At 31.5% G+C, this 21,004-nt stretch overlaps 1 pseudogene; it reads left to right on the forward strand.

Moving 5' to 3' along the window:
- The first annotated feature begins 11,031 nt into the window (after nt 1-11,031).
- LOC149001460 (uncharacterized) lies at nt 11,032-17,027 on the forward strand (annotated as a pseudogene).
- Nucleotides 17,028-21,004: the final 3,977 nt, after the last annotated feature.

Here is a 21,004-nt window from a genome sequence, read left to right on the forward strand (position 1 = left end):
CGTAATCACCATAACAGTTAAAATAATAAATTACCCTCAAATTAAAATAATTGTTAAAAATCAAAGCGTTATAATTAAAATCTAAATTATCTTTAATTATTAAAAGCCCAACATAGGATTTTTTTTTTTTTAATATCAAACAATTAAAAAAACCCAAAATATTAGTACGTGCTTAATTTTATCAATGTAACATTTTTTTTTATTGCATTTTTAATTTTACTTGATAGTAGTACGTGTTTTTATGATTGTTTGATAAAAAAAAAAAAAAAAAAAGGGTATGTTGGGTTTTAATAATTAAAGATAATGTGAATTTTAACTAAGGATATTTGGGGTTTTAGAAAAATATTTAACGGTAAAAATTAAATTTAATCGAGAAAGTTAATAGATGGTGATGTTTGATATATTTGCTAGGTAAGAGGGGAGATAAGTGATATTATCCAACTAAGAGGGGGTAAAAGTTAAATTTAATCGAGAAAGTTAACAGAGGGTGATGTTTGATATATTTGCTAGGTAAGAGGGGAGGTAAGTGATATTATCCAACTAAGAGGGGGAGTAAGTGCTATTTGTCAAGGTAAGTGATATATACTCAATTTTAAATTCAAAACCTAAGTCAATCATATACGGATGCGCTTCTAATAGTAGCAGCCTATGTAGAGATAGTAAGATAGAAACATTAAGTTGACCTTCCTTCTCACATCCCTAGCCTATTGGACCCTAGTATTTGCACCAATGAAATTAGATGTATTGCTTTTAATACACTCGCATCCCCCATATACTTTGTTCTTTTACTTAGTCATATTCAATACCAGGGCCTTCTTGTGCATGTAGTTATCGTTTGCATTATTGGATTTGGTTTTGTACTTAGTCTGATTCAATCAATTGAGTAGATTCAAATTTATAAACATGACGCCAACAGAGAGTTGTTCTAGTGGACTCAGGGGCGGACCTATGAAGGGGCCGGAGGGGGCCATGGCCCCCGGATTTTTTTAAATTTTATCCATATTCCCTTAATTCCTTTAATTTTTCCGGTTTTTTCTCTTCCTACATGTGAAATGTCACTATTTGGCCCCTCCCCAATATTGTGAATAATTTTTAAATGTAAAATAATGGGTAGAAATGTCATTCCTAATAAAAAAACTAATCCATCAATCCCTATTTATTCTCCCCCCTCTTCTCTCTCAGTCTTTTATTTCTATTTATTCTCTTATGTTTCTAACGTGGGTTAAAGGAAATTTTTGAAAAAAAAAATCTTATTAGGTATTCAAAAATCAAAATATTATTTCTAATTAAAAACTAACTCTTCATCCCTATTTATTCTCTTATCTCCTCTCCTCTATCCTCTTTTTTTTTTCTATTTATTCTCTTCCCCTTCTATAAGCGTGGCTTAAGAAAATTTGGAAAAAAATCTACTCCACAATTAAGTCTCTTTCTCTTTCTCAATTTATTCATTGTTTCTTTTTTTCTCTTTTCTTTTGTTATTCTTTTTAATTTGATTTTATATTCTATGTTTCTTTATTTCTTCTGCAATTTTTGTTATTTGATTTTGCATTGTGAATAAAATGTCTATAGTTAGTAGGTAACTAACTACCATTGATTTGCATCTCTTACCTAAAAAAAATTTTGGTTTACATCTCCTACCAATGAAAATTTTGGTTTGCATTTAACTTTTTAGAGTTGAAGTCATGTGTATATTTTTTTTATATTGTTGCTTTAATTTTACCTATATTTTGTCGAAAAAAAATATATCATTATCAATAATTTATCATTTTTTCAAATATGTGTGGGCCCCACAAAATATATATGGGTCTATTCTTTAATTTAATAAAATAATTTAGCGGTAGGACCCCAAATAGGAAGGTTACTGGCTTTCATTCTTCGCCACCCCACTATTGCATCCTGGGTCCGCCATTGCTAGTGGTTGAAACCAACACCTCTTTTTATTATTATTATTTTTTAAAGATATATCCATATTCCTCGATAAAATTAGGATTCTTAATTATAAAAAAAAAAATATGCATTTTCATTCTCTATACGACTATACATATAGTATTTGATGGTGTATTTTCATTGAATTAAATATTGGAAGGGGGCCGAATAATAAGTCTGGATCACTTCCTCGTTGGGCAAGCAACCACACATATTGTGTGGTTCATGTAGGACTCAGTGTTAAATTATTTTATCATATTTTAATTCAATTACTTCAATAACTTTTTTTTAATAGAACAATTACTTCAATACAACATATAAATAAATAAATAAATAAATAAAAAAAGAGAGAAAGAGAGATAAGTGTAAATTGAAAAAGAAAGAAATAATACATGTTACTTAAATAATTACTTCAAATATAATGTTAGAAAAATAATTAGTTTAGTAATTAAATTAAAAAATAATTAGTGATTGCTCGGATAATATCATTTGTGCGGTATCGCATACTTGCTCCTTCGATGATATTCAGGTTGGGGAGGCACTGACAATAAGGGATGGTATTATAAAATATATAATATTGGAATCGATTGCAAGGCCAGTGGTGGATTTGCTTAACGGAGTCAACTCCCTCCCTCCCCTCCCCTTGAGTCAGTATGGTGGTTGATGATATTTTATCTTTTGTTTCCCCTCCTTTGAGGTGTTGTTTCCGCTTTATTCCTAGAGAAGCCAATGTGTTGGCAGATTCTCTAGCCCGAAAGGCCATGTCTATTCAGGAAAAGACCTCTTTGCCGATTTCTTCTCCTTGGCTTCAAGAATCTTCCTCTTCTGTTGCCTTGTGTTCTTCTTCTGAATGAAAACTAAGTTTACCAAAAAAAAAAAAAAGCTCTTCTCTCTGGCTGTCACTATTTCCGTTTTTTTTCTTTTACATCTACATTCTTTTCTACCCTCATAATCTATCTATTTCAATTTCAAGAAATTCGAATCAGATAACACTTTCTAAAGAAAACCCAGAAAGGTGAATTCTTCTTTTATTGCAATTCTATCTAGGTCTGTCTCCGCTTGCATGTGCGGGGTAATTTATTGTGTTTGTTTGTTTCGTCAATGGTCATGCCTACAAATGGACCTGTTCAACATGACCTGTGCAATAAACATGACCAATTAGTTTTCCATATGATATATTCATATTCTTATTTTTCTTTTTCTTTTTTCTTTATTTTTTAAAGATATATCTATATTGCTCGACAAAATTAGGATTCTTAATAATAAAAAAATTAAAAAAAAGCATTTTCATTCTCTATATGTATAATATTTGATGTGTATTTCCATTGAATTTGTTCTCTAAATACAACATTTTTGGATCTCTCCCACTACACGCGAAGATTACAAAGTATTCTATTTGAACTATACAAATATGCATATACATTTCTATTTTTTACTTGCACAGCTAGAGCCAATATTAAATATTGGAAGGGGGCCAAATAATAAGTTTAGATCACCTCTCCGTCGGGCGAGCAAACTTCCATACTGGGTGACTCATGTAGAACCCATTGCTAGATTATTTTATTATATTTTAGTTGAATTACTTCAATAATTCTCTTTTTTAATAGAACAATTACTTCAATACAACACAAAAATGAGAGAGAGGAGTGTAAATTGAAAAAAAAAGAAAGAATACATATCACTTTCATAATTACTTCCAATATAATGTTAGAAAAAAAAACAACTACTCCACTAATTAAATTAAAAAAGAAAATTAATTGATTTATGATTAAGAAAGATATCTATACCTATCATTTTTGTCTTAAAATTTAATTTTTAATATTGGGAGACAAATAGTGGTATTTCTCTTTTATCCCTTAGGAATCATGAGAGATGAAAGCCTCATTCAAGATTTTGAAATGGGAAAAAGTCATGAAAAGTCATACTTTCAAACGAATGGCAACAATGGAGTAGAACAATTACTTAGTATGAATAAAATTATTAATTCACAAAAGAGGGAAGAAAATGTACCATTGTAATTAGGTTTTTATCATATCATAAATAATTAAAGTTTAGTAATTAATCATATTTACTTGTTTATTGGCTCCCTCCCATGTCTCAATTTCAGCTCACATACTCTTAAATCCATAAAATGACTATATGATATGTAGATGATGATATTCATAAATTTATGAATAATCACATTCTAAATGATGTGAATAAAGATCAATTCTATGAATACTTGTTAAGTGATGAAAATGAATCATCACTTTGACATGTACTCTAACTTCATTTTTAGTAAATGATTGGTTAAGAGGAGTTGGATTGACTTTTCCAATGAGGGGCTGAAAACATGTAATAGTGAATATTTTATATAATGCTGTGAAGAAATAGTTAGTATTTAAATTTTATTCACACCCAAATCTATTTAGACAAATGTAACAGAGTGTCAGGATTTAAATCGTATTATCTGATAATTAATTTACATAATTTAAATTTATATTCATTTATTAATAATAAAAAACTAATAATTTATTATGTGAAGGTGGTGATAAAACGACTGTAAATTGTTTAGTTGAACGTTCCTATAAATTCTATAATTAAATTGAATAGAATTAAATCTGAATCATTTATCATCAGCGGATTTAGTTCAATAAATTTAATAGTACAATTTTTTAGACAGCTGCATTTATGTTTATTAATAAAAAAAAATTCTAACTCATTATATTTTTACACATAAATATACGGTTCAAAATTCAAAAAAGAAAATTTGCCTTAATCAATCCAATATTAATAGGAATAATTACTATTGTCCCCCTGTACTTTGATTTTATTACAACTGTATCTCATGTACTTTTCAAAATTACTAATCTAACCTTTAACTTTGTCTACAATTACTATTGCCTCCATTAATATAATTATTATTGTCCCCCGGTACTTTGATTTTATTACAACTGTATCTCATTTACTTTTTAAAATTACTAATCCAACCTTTAACTTTGTCTACAATTACTATTGTCTCCCTATCGTTAAGTTTCGTTAGTTTACTGATGATATGGCATCTTAATATTTTATCAAAAACCACAAAATACCCTTATACATATTTTTATACTTATTTACCTTTTTGTCAAGTTACAGTAGTACCCTTAATTAACTGTGGAGAAAAAAATAACTATATGCCGCTTTATTCTAAAAAAAACACCACCATATAAAGAGAATGATTGAATAAAACTCAAATAGAAACCGAAGATGAAGGAAAATCGAATTCTAACTCAAATTGAAAACTGAATATCACTAAAAATATTTTCAAAATAAATGAAGGTTAGTGAAGGTGGAAAACAAATTGAATTTTGATTTTGCTCATTTATTTAATTCAAAATAAATAAAGTTTAGTGAAAATAGGAAATCAAATTGGATTTGGATTATCAAATTTGGATGGTACACCCTCTTCGCTATCCTCACTCATACATTGCATATTATAAATCAAGCTTTCAAACTCTCTATTGTTTTAACTTTTAAGTAAATTTCACTTAGCTTCACATATAACCTAAAACACCTCTGGATGTTATATGTTTCTTACCAGAACTTTGAATCTTTTCAGATAATATCAAATAGCGGTTTTTTTCACAAGATGGATTTCAGTAATGGGTTTAACACGGAGCTTGTCAAGCAAATACCTGCAAAAGAAAAGTCACCATTTAATGTCACTAAATAAATGATTAAGCTGATATTCTATCTTTTTAACTGAAAGGAAGCTATGCCATGAAGTACCCATTCAGTATACGAAGAACAGGTGTGCACAGTTGACAAGGAATTCTAAGTGCCCACAACTGAAGATGCACATCAAAGTTGCTTTCGTCCAGCATTGTTACTTAGGTGGAAACCAAGAAATCAAACTATATTCTTCCCATCTTTGTAAACTTCGAATGAGAAAGATTCACAGCAGCGAAGAGAGAGACAATGAAGCTAGAGCTTGTAAAACAAGTGAAGTTGCAGAGAGATTTCGAACGTGTAAAAACCCTGACGGTGCGAAACTGTGTTAATTTGCCGATTTTGATTTTGCGAGAGGAAAAGAGAGTTGGCGATTTAGGTATCCTGATGAGAAATAATGAATATTCCACATAAGGGGGCCAGAGTGTACACGATGGTTTCTATGCGATGGGAAATACGGACTAGAACCTAATGGATGGCAGGTGGGCTAAGGAACCGTAGATCGGGGACGACTAACGGATTTGCCATATAAAGGAGCTAGGTCCTCCTCTAAACCCTAACATACCATGATAAAAACCCGAAATATACATTTCAACACAGATGAGACTTAGTATCTTACGCGCACAACAACAAAACAGGCATCGAGGTAAACAATCATCAAGTGTTCCTGATGGACCAAGGGCGAGAAAAGAACAAACACTCACCCGCAAAAAACAACTGCTCAACCAGAGTCATATCCATCGATCTCGGAACAAAGAAGGGGAACAACACACACAACAATTTCTTGAAGTTTGACTTTAGAATCCAATAACAACATATTGTTATAGGAAAGTGACAACGAAGAGACACAATACATCAGAAACACCGGACGAACAGACACAGGGATACTCCTCACTTATAGTACTTTAATAGAACTATTAGTACATCACTAGAAAGAGCACACATATATCATTATGAAAACACCTGGAGAATCAGACAACGTGGATACCAATCACTTTATTATCACTTTAATATGTAACTATAAGTACATCACTAGAAAGAGACACATATATCAATGAAAACACCGGGCGAAATGACAACGGGGATACCAATCACATTATCACTTTAATATGTAACATAAGTACATCACTAGAAAGAGCACACATATATTATCATGAAAACACGGGAACAGACATACGGGGATACCAATCACTTATTATCACTTTAATATGTAACATAAGTACACACAGAAAGAGCACACATATATTATCATGAAAACACGGGAATCAGACAAAGGGATACCCATCACTATTAGCACTTTAATATGAAACTATAAGTACAGCTATTATCACAATGTGGGTAACATATAACTATAAGTGCATCACTTTAAAGAGACACAATATCATCATGAAAACACCGGAGAATCAGACATATAGTGGATACCAACGCGGCGCCATGAGAGTATTCCAACCGAAAATTTTACCACCTGGGGTATAAACAGATTAATCAACCCCAACTAAAGGACATGTCTCCCTCTTAATGCTATCACATAATTACCACCGGGGATAAAAATGCATTAACACAAGAGACATCCCATTACTATATAGGGACATTCCATAAACCAACCAGAATGCCACTTGGAGTCACCACAATCAAGCTCATGAAATTCTCATATTGGGATATACTTATGTTACCCACAAATAATGTAATACAGTTTGGAAGAAATCAGATTACCAAAAGGCAATCGAAGCATGTATAAAATACATCACACATTTATATAAAATTCAAATTACAAAAGGCAATGAAGCATGTATAAAAACATCATACATTTAAAATCGGATTACCAAAAGGCAATCAAAGCATGTATAAAATACATCATACATTTAAAATTCGGATTACCAAAAGGCAATCGAAAATACATTTGCATAAAAAAAGGAACGAAGTAATCAAACCTTATAAGGCATGATGATATATATTTTACAATTGTATAATATCATATAAAACATGCTTACAATACAAAGCCATTTGATAAAAAAATCTATATTAAAAATTCACAACGGTGAAATTACATATACAACATAAATATGTCATATCATGTTTCATACATATAAAAGTGGAATTGGAGAAAATAATCCATTGTGTGGAAGGGTCCAAAACATAAATCCCAAAAGAATGCTTTAAAGTTACGGTTAGGAAATTAAAAAATACAAAAAAAGCATTCCAATACGGCTCAACCAAAACAGATATATAATATTTCACATATATAGGGGTAGAAGGGTCTTGAAAATGGTTCCATTGCGTTGAAATGATCCAAAATATAAAACCCCGAAGAAGAAAGTTCACGGGGTGAAATAAACAAATACAAACAAAGACGGTTTATTATTATTAAACTGGTTCAACAGCAAAAAAAAGGCTAATAAATCAGAATCTAAGGCCGAACCGGAAGAAGAAAAAGCAATGAAAAACTAAATGAACGAATGAAATCAGAAGAAGAATAAAATGAACCAAAAAAAAGAAACGATGAAAGAACGAAAAAGAAACGAAATGAAGAAAAAAGAACGGATCGAAATCATAAATAAAAGAAACAGCGAGGACTCCTGAGTCAAAAACGAGTTTGGTCCAAAATGGTCAAACAATAAACCGGCGCCCAAGTTAATCCATTCGGTTGGACCGATGACCGGTCAACCGGCTCGACCCGTGACCTGACGGGTCAAAATCGGTCGCCTGGCGGGTCATGGGTGACCCGACCCGTGACCCGGTCAAACGCCACGTCACATCGCACAAATTAAAAAAATCAAAAAAATGCGCGGATTCGGCAGTGATTGCGGCGCTCCGAAGTCCGATGGAGACCCATAATATATCAATCTTCGTCGAGATCTACGCAGTGGTAGTTTTAGATTTCAAAATCCAGAAAAAGTTATGACAAAAAACCCTACGGTTTGTTAAAAAAATCGGAGAACAAATTCACAAGTTTCATAGGTTCCATTCTAGAACCCTAAGCATCCAACAATCCATGGGTTAATCGATTCTATACCATACCACAGTAAGAATATCTATCCAAGATCTCATAGATCGATAAAAACACCAGAGATAATGACATATTTATACGCAAGATGCGAAAAAGACCACATCTAGACACAGGAACGAATGACAGAGAAAATCAAATCTTCAAACAAGAACAAATAATCATAACTTCATTTCACAAACCGGACCATACTCAAGCAACCTACACAACAATCATCTTATAAAGGAAGTTCACAGTCCCAAAGTAGTGACCGACTCTAGTCTTTACCGAACATTTTATGAGTATTGATCTCATAAGAACAAAGTTTCTCTTGGAAAAATGTATGATCTTTATAATTCCAAACTCAGTAGAGGATGCAAAGGGCATTGATGGATAATAGCAAGGGTAATAAAAGAAACATTAGGAATCATGAATTTTATCTTAAAAAATAATCATCCTGATGAAATAATCCTTAACTCCTCCAAGATTTTGATTTTTGCAGAGGAAAAAGAGAGTTGCCGCGATTTTTAGGTATCCTTGACTCCTTGAGTGAAGTCGTTACCTGGTTAACTCGGTTGGTTTGAAACGCTGTAGATCGTCATGGTCCGTTATGGCGTTTTTCTTTCTTGGGGTTTTGTATCGAACTGGTCCAATACAAAACCGGATCGGATAAAAACCTATAAAACTCTTTGAACCAAACCCTTAAAACCGAATTGACCCAGATTGACCAAAGATCTCCGAGTTAGAAGACCTAAGTTTTGTAGATGTGTTTTTAGCATAAGGGTGGTAGCCTCCAATGCAGGGGTCTCCCTCTTTCTCATCCTTTGAGCTTAATTCAATCAATCAATCCTAAATAAACTCCCAATGATTTTTTTTTATTTTTATTTTTTTATTATTATTATTATTTTTTTTTAAGATTGGAAATAAGGGTTTGTGTACCTTTGCAAAGTCTTGCACACCACATAAATGTAAAAGAAGTAAACAAAAAATGATTTTTCAATAACATCATTCTATAAACTAGGGAACTAAATATCACCAAAATTCGGCGATATTATAAAATTAATTTTTCAATAACATCATATGAAACTATAAAAAAGGCAATCCCTCGCCATGTATGATTTTCTTGATCATTGGATATTTAAAAGAGTAATATCTATTGGTCAAATTTTAAATTTAAAACCTGAATCAATCATATTCGTTATTTGAGAGATTCTTTCCAAACAAACTTCATAGCATCTAGCTCGAACTTGATTACGAATCAAAATTTCATTTATGTAGGCGGAATTTCGCTGACTAATTTACTAGAGTTGTATGAATAAGAGATGAGAACTGGGACGAGTGCTTCCTTTGCAAAGAGATCACGCTCTATAGCATTTGAGATCCTACTATTCAACTTACATCATTGAAGTTTTTAGACTTCAGACTCCTGTTGCAGAATGGACAGGTTGAGTTCCGGTATCTCGAAAACGTGATGTTCTTGACAACAATCAATGAACCTAGTTTAACCATTGAAACCTGCCCGATTTGTAGGGTGCCATTTGCAACAAAACTCACTCTGGCATACCATTTCTGCCGATGAAAATTACCCTAATTAAAATTTAATAATTAATTATTTTTTCTTTATTATTGGTTTCCTCCCATGTCCCAATTTTAAACTACATACTTCTAAATTCATCATAAACTAACTATATGATATGTCGATCATGATATTCATGAATTTATAGGTAATCATATTCTAAATTATGTGAATAAATATCAATTCTGTGAATACTTGTTAAGCGATGAAGGTGAATCATCACTTTGACATGCTCTCTAACCTCATTTTTAATAAATGACTTGTTAAGAGGGGTTGATTGACTTTTCCAACGAGCGGCTGAAAAGTTATAATAGTGAATATTTTATATGCCGCTGTGAATAAATAGTAATCCATGTAGACAAATGTAAATGGGTGTCCGGATTTAAATCGTATTATCTGATAATTAATTTATCTAATTTAAATAGATATCCATTTATTAATAAAAATTTTAATAATTTATTATGAGAAGGTGATTGTTAAACGCATAGAACATTTTATCGCCGAAATTCCGTGATATCGCCCCTTGGCGAACTGAAACCAAGGGGCGAAACGAGATTGGTTTAATATCGCCTCAAAATCGACGATATTCCGGAGATTCAACGAAAATCGTTGATTTTCTGGCGAATCAAAAGAAAATGGTCGGATCGTTGAAGGAGAAGAAATTTGTGCTCTCTGTTCTGTTTCTTGTTATTGTCTCTATTTCTTAGCAGTGGCTTTCTTCACTTTCGATGGCTTTGTTTCTGGTTTCTCTTTGACCTGCTCTATAACCGGAGGATCGAAAACTAATTCGACGGTAACGGTAGCTTCTTCAGTAGACGCCATAATTGAAGCTTGATGAAAAGATTGAAAATCAGAAATGAGGTATAGGACAAACGATAGAACGAAACTGCAAAGATCGAGAGCAATACAGAGAGAGAGAGAGAGAGAGAGAGAGAGAGAGAGAGAGAGAGAGAGAGAGAGAGAGAGAGAGAGAGAGAGAGAGAGAGAGAGAGAGAGAGAAGAGGCGTTGAGAAAACTAAAAAAGCTATCACCGATTACTGATGACCAAAGATTAACTCATGCTAAATTAACTGGGTGGCGATATTTCACCATTTCGCTGGGCAGCGACTGTACGGGATGAACGAACTTTCATTCATTGGTCAAATGACTACGAAATTAGTTGTTTGAATACTCTGAAAAATCTTACCATTAAATTTAATATATTAAGTTTTGTAGATGTGTTTTTAGCATAAAGGTGGTAGACTAGTAGCCTCCAATGTAGAGTCTCTCGTTCGTACCTCTGTTTCTCGATATCTTTCCCTTCTTTTTCATCCTTTGAGCTTCATTGAATCTATCAATCCCAAATAAACTTGTGGCGAAGATTGGAAAACAGGGTTTGTGTACCTATGCAAAGTCTTGCACATCACAAAAATGTAAAAAAGTAAATAAATAAATAAATAAATTAAATAGATTTTTCAATAACATCATTCTATAAACAAGATATAATTTTCATTCAGATGAAGGTTTGAGCCGATTTCATTTACCACATGGCATTGAAAAAATACATTGCATTGTATAAAAACAGACAAGATATACTTCTCTTCATGGCACTAACAAATTTTTTTTCTCTACTATATCATCTCTCCATGAAGTGGATGCTTTATTATTGTGATATGTGAAAGTGAGAGAGAATATCACTAGCTAAGTGTATCTATCCTTCAATCAACCTGCAAAATAAAAATTATACTGAATTAAACATATACATTTTTCAATAATCTATATATGGAACTCGAAGAAATAAAAGGCAATCCCTTGCCCATGTATGATTTTCTTGATCATTGAATATCTAGAAGAGTAACATCCATTGGTCAAATTTTAAAAGGTGTATATCACGTACCTCCCCTCTTAGCTGACAAATAGCAATTACATCCCTTTTTAGTTGGATAATATCACTTACATCTCCTATTATTAAGCAAATATATCAAACACCTTCCCTCTGTTAACTTTTTCAGTTAAATTTAACTTTTCGTTAAATATTTATCTAAAACTCCAAACTACCTTTGGCAAAATTTTTTTTTTAAAACCCTAAATTATCGTAATCACCATAACAATTAAAATACTAAATTACCCTCAAATTAAAATAATTATTAAAAATCAAAGTGTCATAGTTAAAATCTAAATTATCTTTAATTATTAAAAGCCCAACATAGTTTTTTTTTTTTAATTATCAAATAATTAAAAAAACCCAAAATAGTAATACTGCTTAATTTTATCAACGTAACCTTTTTTTTTTATTTATTGCATTTTTAATTTTACTTGATAGTAGTACGTGTTTTTATAATTGTTTGATTAAAAAAAAAAAAGGTATGTTGGGCTTTTAATAATTAAAGATAATGTGGGTTTTAACTATGGTGTTTTGATTTTTAATAATTATTTTAATTGAGGGTGATTTAATGTTTTAACTGTTAAGATGATTATGGTAATTTAGGTTTAAAATAAAAAAATATTTTTAGCTAAGGGTATTTGAGGTTTTTGGTTTTAAAAAATATTTAACGGTAAAAGTTAAATTTAATCGAGAAAGTTAACAGAGAACTAGTGTTTGATATATTTGCCAAGTAAGAGGGGAGACAAGTGATATTATCCAACTAAAAGGGGTGTAAGTGCTATTTGTTCAGGTAAGTGATATTTACTCAATTTTAAATTCAAAACCTAAGTCAATCATATACCTTATTTGAGGATGTGCTTCTAATAGTAGCAGCCTATGTAGAGATAGTAAGATCAAAGAAATATTAGGTTGACCTTCCTTCTCACATCCCTAGCGTATTGGACCCTAATACTTGCACCAATGAAATTAGATGTATTGCTTTTAATACACTCACATCCTACTCATATACCTTCATTTTATTTGGATTTGTTTTTTTACTTAGTCATATTCAATACCAGGGCATTCTCGTGCATGTAGTTATCGTTTGCATTATTGGATTTGATTTTTTTACTTAGTCTTATTCAATCAATTGAGTAGATTTAAATTTATAAACATGACACCAACGTAGAGTCGTTCTAGTGGTTGAAACCAACATCTCTTATTATTATTATTATTATTTAAAGATATATCCATATTCCTTGATAAAATTAGGATTCTTAATTATAAAAAAAAAAATGCATTTTCATTATCTATATGTATAATCTTTGATGGTGTATTTCCATTGAATTAAATATTGGAAGGGGCCGAATAATAAGTCTGGATCATTTCCCCATTGGGCGAGCAATTGCACATATTGTGTGACTCATGTAGGACTCAGTGTTAAATTATTTTATCATATTTTAATTCAATTACTTCAATAAAAAAATTTAATAGAACAATTATTTCAATACAACATATAAATAAATAAATTAGAGAGAAAGAGAGATAAGTGTAAATTGAAAAGAAAGAAATAATACATGTTACTTAAATAATTACTTCAAATATAATGTTAGAAAAATAATTAGTTTAGTAATTAAATTAGAAAATAATTAGTGATTGCTCTGATAATATCATTTGTGTGGTATCGCAAGCGTGCTCCTTTGATGATATTCAAGTTGGGGAGGCACTGGCAATAAAGGATGGTATTATAGAAAGTATCCAGTTAGGTATGGTTGATATAATATTAGAATCTGATTCCGGTGGTGGATCTGCTTAACGGAGTCAACTCCCTTTTGTCCTCCCTGGCAATAAGGGATGGTATTATAGAAGCCAATGTGTTGGCAGATTCTCTAGCCCGAAAGGTCATGTCTATTCAGGGAAAGACCTCTTGGCTGATTTCCTCTCTTTGGCTCCAAGAGTTTTCCTCTTCTGTTGCCTTGTGTTCTTCTTCTGAATGAAAACTAAGTTTACCAGAAAAAAGAAAAAATCTTCTCTCTGGCTGTCACTCTTTCCGTTTTTTTTCTTTTACATCTTCATTCTTTTCTTTCCTCATAATCTATCTGTTTCCATTTCAAGAAATTCGAATCAGATAACACTTTCTAAAGAAAACCTAGAAAGGCGAATTCTTCTTTTGTTGTAAATTCTATTGGGTCCATCTCCGCTTGCGTGTGGGGGGTAATTTATTGTGTTTGTTTGTTTCATCAATGACTATGCCTACAAACGGACCCGTTCAACATGACCTGTGCAATAAACATGACCAATTAGTTTTCCATATATTATATTCATATTCATATTCTTATTTTTCTTTTTCTTTTTTCTTTTATTTTTTAAAGATATATCTATATTCCTCGATAAAATTAGGATTCTTAATAATACAAAAAAATGCATTTTCATTCTCTATATATATAATCTTTGATGGTGTATTTCCATTGAATTTGTTCTCTAAATACAAAATTTTTGGATCTCTCCTACTACACGCGAAGATTACAAAGTATTCTATTTGAACTACACAAATATGCATAGACATTCTATTTTTTACTTACACAGCTGTAACCAATATTAAATATTTGAAGGCGGCCAAATAATAAGTCTAGATCACCTCCCCATAACCTTCCATATTGGGTGAACCCATTGCTAGATTATTTTATCATATATTAATTCAATTACTTCAATAATTCTCTTTTTTAATAGAACAATTACTTCAATACAACACAAAAAATAGAGAGAGAGAGGAGTGTAAATTGAAAAAAAGAAGAAGAAAGAATACATATAACTTTCATAATTACTTCCAATATAATGTTAGAAAAAAAACAACTACTTCACTAATTAAATTAAAAAAGAAAATTAATTGGTTTATGATTAAGAAAGATATCTATACCTATCATTTTTGTCTTAAAATTTGATTTTTAATATTGAGAGACAAATAGTAGTATTTTCTCTTTTATCCCTTAGGAGTCATTAGAAATGAAAGCCTCATTCAAGATTTTGAATGGGAGAAAGTAATGAAGAATGTCTACGATTGTAATTAGGTTTTACCATATCACAAATAATTAAAATTTAGTAATTAATCATATTTACCTGTTTATTGGCTTTCTCCCATGTCTCAATTTCAGCTCACATACTTTTAAATCTATAAACTAACTATATGATATATCGATCATGATATTCAGGAATTTATAGGTAATCGCATTCTAAATGATATGAATAAAGATCAATTCTATGAATACTTGTTAAGTAATGAAGATGAATCATCACTTTGACATGTACTCTAACTTCATTTTTAGTAAATGATTGGTTAAGAGGAATTGATTGACTTTTCCAATGAGAGGCTGTAAACATGTAATAGTGAATATTTTATATATTGCTGTGAAGAAATAGTTAGAATTTAAATTTTTTCTACACCCAAATCCATTTAGACAAATGTAACCGGTGTCAAGATTTAAATCGAATTATTTGATAATTAATTTATATAATTCAAATTTATATCCATTTATATTAATAAAACAAGTGAAGTTGCAGAGAGAAAATGAAGCTCGAGCTCGTAAAACAAGTGAAGTTGCAGAGAGATTTCGAACGTGTAAAAACCTGACGGCGCGAAAACTGTGTTAATTCGCCGATTTTGATTTTTCCAGAGGAAAAAGAGAGTTAACGGCGATTTTTAGGTATCCTTGACTCCTTGAGTGAAGTCGTTACCTGGTTAACTCGGTTGGTTTGAAACGCTGTGGATCGTCATGGTCTGTTATGGCATTTTTCTTTCTCGGGGTTTTGGATCGAATTGGTCCAATCCAAAACCGGATCGAATAAAATCCTATAAAACTCTTTCGACCGAACCCTTAAGACCGAATTGACCCGGATTGACCAAAGATCTCCGAGTTAGAAGACCTAAGTTTTGTCCATGTGCTTTTAGCATAAGGGTGGTAGCCTCCAATGCAGAGATCTCTGGTTCGTACCTCTGTTTCTCTGTATCTTCTCCCTCTTTCTCATCTTTTGAACTTAATTCAATCTATCAATCCCAAATAAACTCGCGGCAATTTTTTTTTAAGCTTGGAAAAAGGGTTTGTGTACCTTTACAAAGTTTTGCACACCACAAAAATGTATAAGAAATAAATAAAATTAATTTTTCAATAACATCATTCTATGAACAATATATAATTTTCATTGAGATGAAGGTTTGAGTCTGTTTCATATTCCACATGGCATTGAAAAGAATACATTGGATAGGGTCTTGCTTCAGTGCTGCGCATTTTACGTCATCTAAAATATCAATAACCGTCATTGGATCCTTGTGCTATTTTGGTTGTTTTAAGTGAATAAACCGGTCGGCTCAACAAAGCATAAACCAAACCGGTTTGAATTTGCGGATCGAACCGAACCTCTTACTTTCTTTTTCTTTTCATTCCAGCCTTTATTTTCGAACGTCTTTCTTCTTTCTCTCTCTTCTTCCTGCAAACACATCTCCTCAGTCCTCCCTCAACCTCACCTCCATTTTTCCTTTCTCTCTACGATGGCTTACCTCCTACCCTGCCCTGAAAGATATTTCCCTTTTTGATTGTCGCAGAATCAGAATCGGCTTCGGAATTGGAAGTACCCTTTGAGAGCCTCTGTTTTTCTGGAATCAGAACCGGCGATCGCGGCCTAGGTTGGTTATGGAGGAGATGTACCAAGCTTCACAGGTTGTAGTTGCGTAGCTGCGAAGGCACCTGAGACAGCGCCTCCTTCTCTTCCTTCGTCAGGTGCTTGCCTGGTCTCCAAGAATTGGAGCTTTGGACTTGCAGAACTATAGCAGATGGGATTTTGCTGCGATTAGACTAATTCAGTTTTTCGCTCAATTCGCTTCTTCTGTACGATGGAGGAAGCCGTGATGGTCTCCATTACTTCATCAGCCATTGCAGTTCCAGTAAGAGGTTCGTCGTCTACCTCTTGACCTTGACCATCTCTCCATGTGCAGGGCCTTGAAGAAGTATGGTTAACAGCACTGAAATGGAGTCATTAAGGGTATTGGTAAGTCTCTGCTTGACTTCTGAGCCTTTTTTGTTCCTCGTATCACTTTAAAATACCCTTTTGTTCCCCTGTGGAACATCTATTTACACATGGGATTATACTCTGTTTTTCTATATAGTGATTTCCCTGTAAATAGGAAACTGGGCATTGCAGGAGTTAGGAAGAGAATTTAGTTGTTCTTCTTGTCTGTTTGGAGTTCTGAAAAAAAATGATAAAGCAAATTGTTTCATTGGTACTGTAGTGGATGCTGTAAATTTCTGTTTTTGGGTTTCTTGGGTTCAAATCCAAGACCTCTCATAAGGTAGTTGGGTCTTTAACCACTTTAACATATTGTTTTATTGTACAAATGAAATTAGATGTATTGCTTTTAATAAACTCACATCCTATCCATATACCTTCATTTTTATTTTGGATTTGTTATTTTACTTAGTCATATTCAATACCAGTGCAGTCTCGTGCATGTAGGGGTGTAAATGGATAACCGAAATCCGCTCCCGAACTCGCATCCATATCAGTTTAGAGGTATCCGAATCCGTCCGATTACTAATAGGATGCGGATATGGTATACCCGTTTCTATTCGGTTATTATCCGGCCGATAAAATTATCCGATTAAATTACTTATTTGGAGTTTGTTTTTCTTATTTTATATATTTTTTACTTGAAATATGTGAGTATTTTTCTAGATTTTTTGTTAAAATAACTACTAAAGTTGTTAAATTCTTAAATTTGAAACCTAACCCTCACAAATAAAGTGGTAAAAATGTTACTAGGTAGACAAAAATTTGTATTCAATCTATATTCATTGCCATTTAGAATAATTTATTCAATAAAATAACTATCCGGTTATCATCCGAATCCGGCTGAATCCGTCCGAAATCTGATAGGATATTATCTGAATCCATCCGAATATAATAGGATGAGGATATGGTATTACCACTATCCGATCCATTTACACTCCTACATGCATGTAGTTATGGTTTTGGTCTTATACTTAATGGGATTCAATCGATAGCATAGATTCAAATTTGTCTTTTCAATCAGCATGACCTGTACAATAAAAATGACCAATTAGTTTTCCGCATGATATGTCCATATTATTATTATTTTTTAAAGATATATCCATATTCCTATATAAAATTAGGATTCTTAATAATAAAAAAATATGCATTTTCATTCTCTATATGTATAATCTTTGATGGTGTATTTCTATTGAATTTATTGTCCAAATACAAAATTTTGGATCTCTCCCACTACACCCAAGATTACAAAGTATTCTATTTGGACTACACAAATATGCATATACGCTTATGTATTCTACTTACACAGCCGAAGCCATGATTATATTAAATATTGAAAAGGGACTGAATAATAAGTCTAGATCATATCCCCATCGGTCGAGCAACCGCACATATTTTGTGGCTCATGTAGGATCCACTGTTAGACTATTTTATTATATTTTAATTCAATTACTTCAATAATTCTTCTTTTTTTGATAGAACAATTACTTCAATACATCACAAAAAATAGAGAGAAAAGTATTAATTGAAAAAATAAAGAAAGAATACATATTACTCGAATAATTACTTCAAATATAATGTAAGAAAAAACAATTAGTTTAGTAATTAAATTAAAAAATAAAAAAATAATTGGTTTATGATTAAGAAATATATCTATGCCTATGATTTTCATCTTAAATTTTGATTTTTAATATTGAGAGACAGATAATGGTATTTCACATGTGTAAATGACAAATCAAATGGCATCTTGCACATAATTGCCTCTTCTTTTATCCATTAGGAGTCGTGCGAGATGAAAATCTGATGCAAGATTTTGAATGAGAAAAAGAAATGAAGAATCTTTCAAATGAATGGTAACGACTTATTGTGATTGAAATTCTTTACTCACGAAAGAGGGAAGAACATGTATGATTGTAATTAATTGGTTTTTACCATATCACACATAATTAAATTTAGTAATTAATCATATTTACTTGTTTATTGGCTTCCTCCCATGTCTCAATTTCGGCTCACACACTCTTAAATCCATAAAGTAACTATATAATATGTAGAAGATGATATTCAGGAATTTATGGATAATCGCATTCTAAATGATGTGAATAAAGATCAATTCTATTAATACTTGTTAAGTGATGAAGATGATCATCACTTTGACATGCACTCTAACTTCATTTTTAGTAAATGACTGGTTAAGAGTTGAAAACTTGTAATAGTGAATAGTTTATACGTTGTTGGGAATAAATAGTTAGTATTTAAATTTATCCACACCCAAATCGATTTAGACATATGTAAGTGGGTGTCAGGATACACCACTTTCTTCTCTCTTTTTTTATTCTTTCAAATTAAAAACTCAAAATTAGGAAAGAAAGGTGCATGATCTCGAGAATTACTTCTGAAAATGAAAAAAAAAAAAAGCTCAGTATCTTTCCACGAATTAGTGAATTACATATAGAATTCTATGGAAAATCGTATTCGATGAAAGTCGTATGTACGGCTTGGAAGGAGATCCCCGTCAGTCCCGACCTAGTATCCGATGAATGCATCAATATCTCTCTCCATTTTTTGTGAAGAGGGGAACAAAGAGTGGGATCTAATTCCCAGCGGGGATCTTTCTTTTTATTTTCTAATAAAAATAAATAAGGGAATTTCCACCACTTGTAAATAGTCCAAAAAGCATAATAGGTATAGGAATCACCGAAGGTACTAGAGAAATAAGAACAAGAACTACTAACTCATCCGCCAATATATTCCCGAAAAGTCGAAAACCATGTTCTGACTTTTATCTGGAGAATATCCAACAATAATTTCCATTGAATGAATAATGGATCCGAACCCTAAAAATAATAATTTAAATCGTATTATCTAATAATTAATTTACTAATTCAATTTTATATCCATTTATTAATAAAAAAATTTAATAATTTATCATATGAATGTGGTGGTTAAACCACTGTATAAATTGTTTAGTTGAACGCTCTTATAAATCTTATCATTAAGTTGAATAAAATTAAATCTGAATCATTTATCATAAGCGAATTTAGTTCAATAAATTTAATAGTATAATTTTTTTTACACAGCTACATTTATGTTTATTAATAAAAAAAATTCTAACTCATTATAGTTTTACACATAAATATATGGTTCAAAACTCAAAAAAAGAAAATCCTCCTTAATCGATCCAATATTAATAACTTTAAATTCAAATTTCTTTTAATGTTTTCTTTAAATGGCGAGTTCTATTTTTTCAGTTTTATATTGTATCTTTTTAGGTTTTTTCACATCCTTTTTATCTAACAAAAGAGGCCAAGGACAATCTATGTATGAATCTACTTCCATCGCCCTAGATCTGCTTCGTACATTGCACATGCATTGACGTGTTTTATTATTATAAATCAAAATTAATAGGCAACAACCTATTAATTAACTTGGATTCCGACTTCTCAGTTTCTAGTGTGAGACTATATAGAAAATACTTTCCTAAAATAAATAAAGAAAATTTTTCTGCAGTTATATATTTACTTGATTATTGGTTTCCTCCCATGTCTCATTTTTAAACATACATACTTTTAAATTCATAAACTAACTATATGATATATCGATCATGATATTCAGGAATTTATAGGTAATCGCATTCTAAATTACGTGAATAAGATCAATTGTGTGAATACTTGTTAAGTGATGAAGATGAATCATCACTTTGACATGCACTCTAACCTCATTTTCAGTAAATGACTTGATAAGAGGAGCTGATTGAAATGAGAGGCTGAAAACTTGTAATAGTGAATATTTTCTATATCGCTGTGAATAAATAGTAATCCATTTAGACAAATGTAAGTGAGTGTCTAGAATTAAATCGTATTATCTGATAATTAATTTATCTAATTTAAATAGATATCCATTTATTGATAAAAATTCTAATAATTTATTA

Source organism: Hakea prostrata, chromosome 10 (genome assembly GCF_041222555.1).
Source record: "Hakea prostrata isolate BN-2017 chromosome 10, UWA_Hpros_2, whole genome shotgun sequence".
Taxonomy (NCBI): Eukaryota; Viridiplantae; Streptophyta; class Magnoliopsida; order Proteales; family Proteaceae; genus Hakea; species Hakea prostrata.